At 43.8% G+C, this 10,439-nt stretch overlaps 1 protein-coding gene across 2 annotated transcripts in view; it reads right to left on the reverse strand.

Moving 5' to 3' along the window:
* Nucleotides 1-2,992, reverse strand: part of LOC111863031 — a 72,549-nt gene extending 69,557 nt beyond the window's left edge. For both annotated transcript variants that reach the window (XR_004512863.1, XM_023848966.2), the window contains exon 1: nucleotides 2,842-2,992. The gene's annotated coding sequence lies outside the window, so the exon portion shown is untranslated. The remainder of the gene's footprint in view (nucleotides 1-2,841) is intronic.
* Between the last annotated feature and the right edge of the window lie 7,447 nt (nucleotides 2,993-10,439).

A 10,439-nucleotide genomic window follows, 5' to 3' on the forward strand; every position in this document is an offset into this window, starting at 1 on the left:
ATGCAATTTCTTGTCCCAGGGCAACATGAATGCCTGCGGGGGTTCTTGCCGCACGATACGTGTGATATTGTAACAACAGTGCTACAGCGCATATGATTTACCCATCTTCCAAAAAATGCATAACTGAACTGATCTGTTCAACAATTTGGAATAGTACGAGTATTCTCACGAATATGAGTGACTATAGACGGAGATTGGATTGTTAATTAGATTTACTGACCACTACAAACACAACTCGTAACTACAAGTAAATCGTAACTGTAACAGCTTCACTGTTAAGACCACTGTAACTGCATCACATATTAAATTTTCTATGTTCCCTAATCGTTTCCTAGTAAGGGATTTTAACACTCTCATCTGCCTACGGATTTTAAGCTGAGAATCTTAGTATGTGTGTGCCGTCTGGCGAATATCCTACACATGAACTAAGGTCAAAGTCAAAGTTATTTTACGACTGGCGACTTACCGCAAATCAGTTATCTTGTTACCAAGCCCATTGAGACCCCAAAACCAGATTTTTTTAACTGAACTCTTGCGGTAGTAGTCCTTATGTAACATCCTCTCTCAAGAGAAGATGGGTTTATGTCTTATGAATATGGTTGGTCTTCCGTGACATGTGTATTTCGCACATATATAGCACTCTATTGAAAATTCTTCCTTTTTCATTATAAACAAACCCTCTGTCCGTGCAGAATTTGCAGAGCAAATCATGTCTGTCTGACTTGTTTTATGCTACAACGGAAACTTGGTCACTTGAACGGCCGTAAATTTCACCACCGCCGAGCTGAAGCCTCCTGCATTTCCTGTATCTGGCTTCCCCTTATGAACTAAGCCGCAAGCTTCGTACTGCCGATAACTTCTCGGGACGAACCGCGCAAAATACACCAACAGATCGTCCATTGTTGGGTCTGGATTCGTTGCCACAGGGACGTGTTTACGGCGCTGTTGCGTAACAGCATCCGAGGCGCGGACTCTCTACGTGGTAAATCTTTTGTATGTCATTTAAAACAGTATCTCTTTATCCGTCAACACAACAATTCTGGTAAAACTAACAACAAAACTTATTTACATTAATGTTAACAACATGTTTTGACAGCCATTGGATCATCATCAGGTTTGCCGAATGTTTGTTCAACATGGATCCATATTTTCTTCATCCCTGACCATGTGGTTGCGCGATTAATGCTTAGTAGTGAACTTCTGGTTTGTTTCCTCTTCCGCTTTAAGCCGTATTGGTATAAAATTAAAATAAATTAAATCGGACCTCGTTGAAAATTAAATTTAAAATTAAAGGAGTTTTAATACGACACCCTAGAGAGTATAGGATCGTATTAAATTGTCAAGTTACGTATTTATGACTAAACAGTTCCAGATGGTTACGAATGCCTATTTGACCGTTATAACGGTACACCGGCTATCCCCCTCTTGATTCTTCTTGTACTGGAGTTGTGATACAGTTGGGGGGCAGGTAGCCAAACAAGTAACATATTGTGACGTGTATACCCATTGCTAGGCAACGGGTCGGTAAACACATTCGCGCAACAAAGGCGCAAGCGACAATAGGACGTCAGTTGCTAGGTAATGGACCAGTAAACACGCATTTTGACAAGAGAAGACGGTGTTTTCCGTGGGGTACATGCCGAGGAGTTATAAGATGATATAGTCAGGAGACGAGAAGGAGCACAGAAGAGTAGTCGGAAGTTCTGGAGTTGGCAGTTGAAGATGATTGAGAAGAAGTGGTAAGAAAGAAATTAGACTGTTCCAAGAAGACTTCATGTGTGCGCTAAAGTGACACATTGCGATAAATCCGTTGCCAGGATACGACAAGTGAAGGCTGAGAATCTTAGTATGTGTGTGTAACGGTGAACTAGGAAGTGTGTAGAATAGCTATACCCTTGTACTGCCTGTGGTCCCGAAATGTGTGAATGAATGAGGTGCAATAAATTCAATTATCCAATCCAGAACTAATCTTATAAGTCACCCCTAAATGTGACAGTATAGTCATATTGTTACAGAACAACACGGCGGCACATATCTCAGCCTACAATCCGATATGGTATGAAGAGGTAGTGCGTAAGAACGTACAGTGCAAGAGATCCATAGCATCACGACATGGCCCCCAACTATATCATACGCACTACACCAAAGAAGAATAGCCACTGCACCCTTAGAAGGGTCGAATAGACATTCACATCCAACCTGAACTGTTTATTCGTAAATTTGTAACTTGAAAATTTAAAACACTAGGATTCCCCCCNTTGGTACTACAGCCCCAGTGAGCCTAGGCCTACCTCCATGAACTTCCCCGTTCACTTCGGTTTTTCTAGATCTTAGACATTCGGTAGGACTCCTTGGGCGGGTGATCAGCTCGTCCCAAGGCCTCTACCTGTACACAAACACAGAAAAACGCACAAAAACATCCATGCCCTGACTGGGATTCGAACCCACGATCTTGGCTTCCGAGCGAGCGAAGACAGTGAACGCCTTAGACCGCTCGTCTACCGTGACCGGCAACACACTAGGATATAGTACTAAAATTATTTAACCTAAATCTCCTTTGATTTTAAATTAACTTTAAAATAACTTCAATTTAATTTTATACCAATGCGGCTTAACGACGAAGAGTAAACAAACCAAAACATTACTACTAAGCAATAATCTTATGATCGTACGATCAAATAAAAATATGGATCCATACTTCACAAAAATTCAGCATAAAACATGTGATTAACATCAATATAAATAAATTTGTTATTAATTTTGACCAAACTGTTGTGTTGACGGATACAAATAAACTATATCTAATTGCTTGTCAAGGTTTTCTCCGAATTCAATACTTACATTATCCAGGCACAGATGGTCGTTAACTAAATAACATAACACGAAGAACTCAGTCGCAAGAGAACACAATATCAAACAGTTTTGTTATATCACTACTTTAACTGCTGCACAACCAGGATTTACCCAGAGAAACACGCAGTCTCCTCCACAGGTATGCACACACTACCGGCCTCACAGGGGAAGGAAGTAGAAGTGACTGCAAGGTTGCCAACTATAACGGGCATGAACAAAATAATTTCCAATGCCATAGCTGAAAAAAAATTCTCGAAATTTCGTAGGTAACAATTCGAATTTGACAGTCGTTAACACCATAAATAAGGAAATAGAAAAATGGGAAAAGAAAATGTGCCAATGTGTCCGGGAACATGCTGGAGGATTAGTGGTATACACTAAGAGAGGAATAGGCCGCGCCATAGCTCAAGCGGTTAGTCGCTGGCTTCCCACCGCGGCGGCCCGGTTTCGATCCCGGGTCTAGTCAAGTGGGATTTGTGGTGGACAAAGTGGCGCTGGAGCAGGTTTTCTCCGGTTTTCTCTTCGGTTCCTCCTGGCACTTTTCATTCCACCCATTGCTCCACAATCACCCTCACCTATCATCTGGGGCTGGTACAATAGGCCAGAAGTGGCCGCAGTGCAAGGGACTTAGGCCCACCCCACTAGCAATGAAAAAGAGAGAGAGAGAGAGGACCAGAATTACTGAATTTTCAGAAGGGAAGGAAACAGCATGGGCCGGATTTAGAAGTAATACCATTTCATATATTGGATTATTAGTTTCGTATACAATTAGCCACGAATCTCGAGGTGAGTATTATCTCAATTTTACAGAACACTCAGAGGAGTTAAAAAAATAGATAAAGTTGTCCCTGTAACAGGGGGCCCATAAGGTTGTGAGACGTCGAGACTCCCACAGTATTCTAGATAATCGGCTCACAGATGGAAGTGAGGTTGTCAGCCTTACGCACCGGCCGACCTTTACGCCCCGGGAAGGTTCCTGGTACTCATTACTGTTAGAGGCCGAGTAGATCCAGGGCCATAGCGCGGCTGAAAGGATTAGGTCAGTTGAAAAATTCAATGAATTAATCAGGATTCGATCCTGCGACCTTCCGGCTTGTAGCATGGCGCTCACAACTACGCTACCACTTACCACCAATTAGTACTTTATGGAACCAAGTGACTATTTCGACGCCCCCACGTCCAAAATCCTGCGCTTCATCCGAAGCGTGGGGTTGCTGAGGGAATAATTAAAAAGGGGAAGCACAATGGACCACTAAGGTCTAAGTGCAAGGGCTGAGTAGGCCTACCCCTTCATACATACATACATACATACCCCCAATTAGAGTGTTAAGGTTGTCCCTGTGCATAACTAATTAAGCACTACGTCATGAAGGCGTATAGGAGACTGGATGTATAGATCCACATTCTTGACTTCGGCACTAGAAGAGGTGAGTGGTCAGCTTCACGCTCCGGCCGCATTGTTCCCGTGGAAAGAGCTCCCCGTACACATTGGATAGGAGGCTGGTTGGACCCCAGAGCCTGTCTTGACGACGTGTTGTCCAACTGGGACTCGAACCCCGACCCCTTAGTCGGACACAAATAGACCTGCTACAGAGCGTTGATACTCTAGATCTATCTACCTATGGCTATACAGTCCTTTTGCTGACTTTGGCCGCTTTTTTAGTTTCTTGATCTTTTTACACGGTTTGTAGGACTCCTCTGACGGGGGATCAGCCCGTCGCAAGGTGCTACCTGCACACAGAACAACGTGAACACACCCAGAGGTCCTTTTTGACCATAGAGTATAATATATATTGTAACGTGTTTCGAGTTCGAATCTCGTTGGTCACGTGTGTAAGTTCGTATCCCACTTCTGACACCAAATGTAACGTGTTTCGTTACTGAAGATGCCGTTCGGAATGTTAATTGGTTTATTTAACAACCTACAAATCACGGCTACAATTAATTATCACACAGTTGCGGGGTTTCACGATTTATAACCCTATTCGCAAATCAATTCACTCTACTGTCAGTAGGCTACACGTATTAATAACGCGAGAGCTATACAAGTCTCTCTGAATTACACACTCCAAATATAACTGCACTACAGCACACACAAAGTCTCGAAAGCACAGAATAAGTCTTCCACTCGCTGACTTCTTTGTTATCGCACACTGTCACATAAAATCTTGTAACCATGCTTTCGGGTCTTCTTATCGCGACTGCTGCTATATTTCAACTCAACTCGCAGGCTACTCTTATTGCAGCGACTATTCTTCGTCCGTACATCCGCTTCCTTCTTAAGACAAAGCTCGTTTCGAGCGGTTTCCTTTCAGCTCGCCAGAAGATCCAGTTGTATCCCACTCATTCGTCTCACATTCAATCTTCCTCCGGAGGCCGGTTCTTTTACATTACCGGTTCCTCCTCTACTTGTGGTCTCTTTTTCCGTTTTGGAGGGGGTCTGCCCCTCCATAAGTTCCAATCCTTGTGTTGCAGTAGGCTGACAGAAGATCGGGCCATTCCCTTCGCGATCTTCACGCTAACAATTTCGTAGATGGCCTTCTTACAAATTCTCCCTTCTTGGTGCGATCGCTGTCCCGATCTACACCCTCCGATGACGTCCTTGGTTGTCACCTTTTCCGTCTGGCATCCGAAGGTTCCCTGGGGAGTTTCCTTCTTGAAGCCATTTCTCCAACATCGTGCCATTGTCGCGCGACGGGATATCTTCCTGCAGGTGGCAGCCAGCTTCATCCGGGATTCATAGTCTCCTCGGGTCCAAGTTTTTCTGACTCTCTTCCTTCGACGCCATGCCACTGTTGCATGGCGCAACACCTTCCTGCGAACGACGGCCAATTTATTCTGGGGTCCGCAATTTTCCCGTGTCGAAATTTTCTTCTTTCGTCGATTTCGGTCCCTACGCCTTTTCTTCTTCGGTTCTCCGACCGGCATTACTTCGGCGTCTTTTACGGGTACCTCTAGTAGATCTGCCGCCTCAGGTTTCCTGTGCACTGAGGCCGGCTCTTCATCTTCTTGACGTGCCTCCAGTACTAGGCAGGCCATCGTCTCTCCGACCGGTATTATTTCGGGGACCTCTTCTTCTTGTGCCGTGCTTGCTTGGGTTCCTCTGTATATAGATATATTGTCACGTGCTGGATGTGTGACACGCGACAAATAACTTCACGTCGCATTGGATCTAGCGAATTTATTGAACACTCGCTCTCACAATTACACAATTCACAACTTCACAATTACTGCCATCGGCAGTATCACAATTACATCCACTGCTCTCGGGGACTGCTCGATTTCTGCTGCACTCGACGACTTCACGATCCGCACTGTGTCACTCCTAATCACACACTCTGGTCACACACTGCTCAGCCGGCTTTTTATACCGTTCCCTGTTGCCTGTGTCAAGAGCAGTATCCTCTTGTTACGTCAAAGTGGGAAGTTCTGTTACGTCACGGCGGGGAAGGAGGGCGGAGTGTTGACTGGCCTGTTACCGTAGCAGCGGCAGCATTCCGAAGCTGTTACGTCACCGCTGGAGGGGAGGGGGTGTCCTGCATAGCGCAAATATGTCACTATATATATATATACTGCCCCTGCTATATAGCTTCTTTGCACCGAGAACACCACGTAAGCTTTCAGTATTATCGAAACTGTTCATGAAATCTTGTTTTCGTTTCTCTCTCCACTTATAGCTACTTAATTTGTTTGTCTCTCTTGCATGAACTTGGTCTTTCTATTTATCTGTTCTGTAATATTTTGTACTGATTATAATACTAATTGTGTATGGCTGCTAATAATTCCACTACTATCCTAAAATGTATTACTTAATATCTATACCTGCCATGGCTAGGGCATAATCCATAGCACTGATATCCGTTGGGTTAAAACGAGAGTACAAGTATTTCCCTCTTGTACTCGGGCCAACTTCCCATTCAGGCTTTCAAACGCGATATTCCCACAGAATTCTGTCAGTTTTCTTCCGTCTGTAATACATACTTTGTCCTCATCGTGTAGTGCATCGCCCGATCCCAGTGGCCGCGCGATCAAACACATGATCTGTCTTTGCTCGCTCGAAATGTGGGATTCTGGGTTCGAATCCCACTCGAGGCATGGATGTGTGTATTGTGTGGGTTTATCTGTTTGTGTTGTTGTGTGAAAGTAGCGGCTTTGCGACGGGCTGATCGAATATCCAAGGAGTCCTGCCTACTGTGTGAAAAGATCAAGAGACGGAAAAAGCGGCCAATGTCCAATAAAGGACTGTAGAACCGTAGATATATACAGATTTTGTCTTAATCACATTAAAAAATTAATACAAAAAGGTGTTAACGTTTCTTTGTATTGGAGGTACTGAATGCGGTAGGTTGTTCTGGTGTACGAATGGCATCATTGTGATAAAGTACAGCAATCTCACACTATCACAGTTCAAGTTATATAGATCCGTTTTTACAATTTAAATAATTTATGCACTCAGATTTATAGGGACATCAGTAGCGGATATGAGGAGTATACATTATAATATGTTATGTCATGATACATTCTACTGTACATATTCTTAGATTTAATTATCTTTTCAAACGAACGGATGTAACAAACATACACGAATATCGCATTTAACACTGCCAAAAACTGAAAACTTCGAAACGAATTAAGCGAGTAAAGGTTCGGCCACACGGAGCGCAACGCTATGTTCGCTACGCACGCTACGTACGCTATGTTCGCTATACGAAAAGAAAAATATCTTCTTTATTGCCAACGTGACTGGCCACACAGATTTCCGTACGCTACGTACGCTATGTTCCGTATGTTAGCTGCGTCGCAGTGTGTACACAGCGAACGTAGCGTACGACAAATATGCCAGAATTTCCTAATAATTGAACTAAAACAGAGACATCCTTTTTTACTCAACGGAATATTCAGAGCACGTATCCGAGACAACGATTTCATGCAGAGCATTAGCGGTACTTTTGGAGACAATGATCACGAATTCATTCTTACGAAGCTAAGTAAAGAGACTAGACCTGTGTAGAGCAATTTGTAAGAGTGAAGTCACGCAAGCCTATAAATGTATATAAGAAGCCAACTGTACCATTCGAAGATGGCACTGTATACAAACTGTCTTATTTTGGAACCGAAGCAGATACTGATGCACATTGTCGCCAGAAATCTTTGCGACGGCCAGACAATTTTTCTCTTGAAGGAGATATGATTTTTCAAACAATTACCAGTGAATCCTACCAGCCAATTGAGAATGGCAGACCTGCTGAAAGTCGTAAGCCGCAGAGATGTTACAAGGCACTTTCAACGCCGTGTGCTAAGGACTCGGTGTACACAGAAAGCTACATGAATCCTGGAACCGACGCAGATACAACTGCACAGTGTCGCCGCAAGTCTTTGCGACGGCCAGAAAATCTTTCTCTTGAAAGAGATATGACATTGGAAACAACATACCGTGCATCCTACCAGCCAATTGGGAATTGCAGACCTGCTGAAAGTTGAAGCCGCAGAGATCTTATAAGGCACCCTCAACACCATTTGCTAAGGACTCGGTGTACACACTGAGCTACATGAATCCTGGAACCGACAGAGACACAGCTGCACAGTGTCGCCGCAAGTCTTTGCGACGGCCAGACCATCTTTCTCTTGAAGGAGATATGAGTTTTGAAACAACTACCAGGGCAACCTACCAGCCAACTGGGAATGGCAGATCCGCTGAAAGTTACAAGCTGCAGAGATATTACAAGGCACTTTCAAGTCTATTTGCAAAGGACTCGGTGGACACACGGAGTTACATGAATTCTTGAAACGAAGCAGATACTGCTGCACAGTGTCGCCGCAAGTCTTTTCGACGGCCTGACAATATTTCTCTTGAAGGAGATATGTGTTTTGAAGCAACTGCCAGTGAATCCTACCAGCCAATTGGGAATTGCAGACCTGCTGAAATTTGTAAGCCGCAGAGATTTTACAAGGCGCCTTCAACGCCATTTGCTAAGGACTCTGTGTAAACACCTAGCTACATGCATCCTGGAGAATTTGTGTAAGTAGGAAACGAAGAGACAGACTCGACAGACCAACAGTGCCCTTCCTGTTGTGAATGATGCTTAATGTATCACGCAGTGTAAGGATGTGAATGCACGTGGGAAACAGTAGAAGATATATCACTTGTCTTGGATTCACCTATCGGTGAAGGAAATGCTACAAAATTTTCCATATTAATTTTTTTCTACGGAAAGACTCCTGGTGCGAAGCATCGTGAAACTTCGACGGTCCGCCTTCGGATCTGGACCACCGAGGTTCTTGTTTGTACCGTCGAGTCTCGCATGTCGAAGAGGTCGACAGCAAGAACCGTGTTCGTCCGACGTAGATCGCTTTGCTCAAGTCTTGCGTCGTTAGCCCTAGTGAAAATGACTGAATAAAAGGCAGAGTATGGAAGTGAATGCACATGGGAAAACAGGCGGAGATAGATCACTCGGCTTTTATTCACCTATCGGTGAAGGAAAAGCTACATAATATTTTCATAATAATTTTTTCTACGGGAAGACTCCTGGTGAGAAGCATCGTGAAATTTCTACGGCACGAATCCGATCTGGACCACCGAGGTTCTTGCTAGTACCGTCCAGTCTCGCATGACGAAGAGGACGTCAGCATGAACAGTGTTCGCTCGGCGTAGTACGCCTTGCTAAAATGTTGAGCCTTTAATCCACGTGGAAGGGACTCAATGACTCAATATATTCGAATCACCTCACCCAGTTGGGGAGATGTGATGGATCCAGAATCTACACCGTTGCACGCTCCACAATTGTGGTTTTCTGCGTTCCCATAATCATATTTATATTATAATCCACCTGATCGAGGGAAATTCAAAACCCATGCGCTCAAACCAAGAGAGGATTTAAGATATTTTTTTTCATATAGACTAATTATTAGGCAACGATCCATAAACAGACAACGAGATAACGGTCATTCCTAGACAACGGCTGCGTAAGTACGCAACAATATTTGATCCATTGTTAAGTGAGATCAACGGGCAAAACTGGAACTATTTCTCGAAGCGTGGTTCCCTCTGAGACCATATCAATGGATACACAGTGGTTACATAGCAGCAGCAGTTTGATACGATTCAAGCGTGTGCTCCAGAGAATTGTTAAATGTGTGAATTAGTGAAACTTGTATTCAAGGTTCTGTAAGATTTCAATAAATGTGATTACCAATTCTAATATACAACGTGTATTTGCATTTATGTAGTCATATTAACTGTCACTGGAGCCCTAACAGCAAACCTTTTTCTCTCTTATTCTTCTAACTAAATACACAACACTAGTTGTTACTGTAATATTNACCATTTCATAATTGTCCTTAGGTTTCCAACATGACTGGCGAGCGATGACGTAACGTGCTGACTGCGCGTTCTGGTATGAGCCAACTACATAAGCACGGCTAGGGAGTATCATCGCACTCAAGGACAAACATAGATAAGGGCTCTCAGCTGAGAGGTACAGCGAGGTACAGTGCTTGGACCTGCCAGAAGACCACACTTTTCTTGGGCCATTATCTCCGTAACCGTTCAACTTTGGACATAGGTGTTTTGGGTTATATCGGCATAC

The sequence above is a fragment of the Cryptotermes secundus genome, unplaced genomic scaffold (assembly GCF_002891405.2).
Source record: "Cryptotermes secundus unplaced genomic scaffold, Csec_1.0 scaffold1088, whole genome shotgun sequence".
Taxonomy (NCBI): Eukaryota; Metazoa; Arthropoda; class Insecta; order Blattodea; family Kalotermitidae; genus Cryptotermes; species Cryptotermes secundus.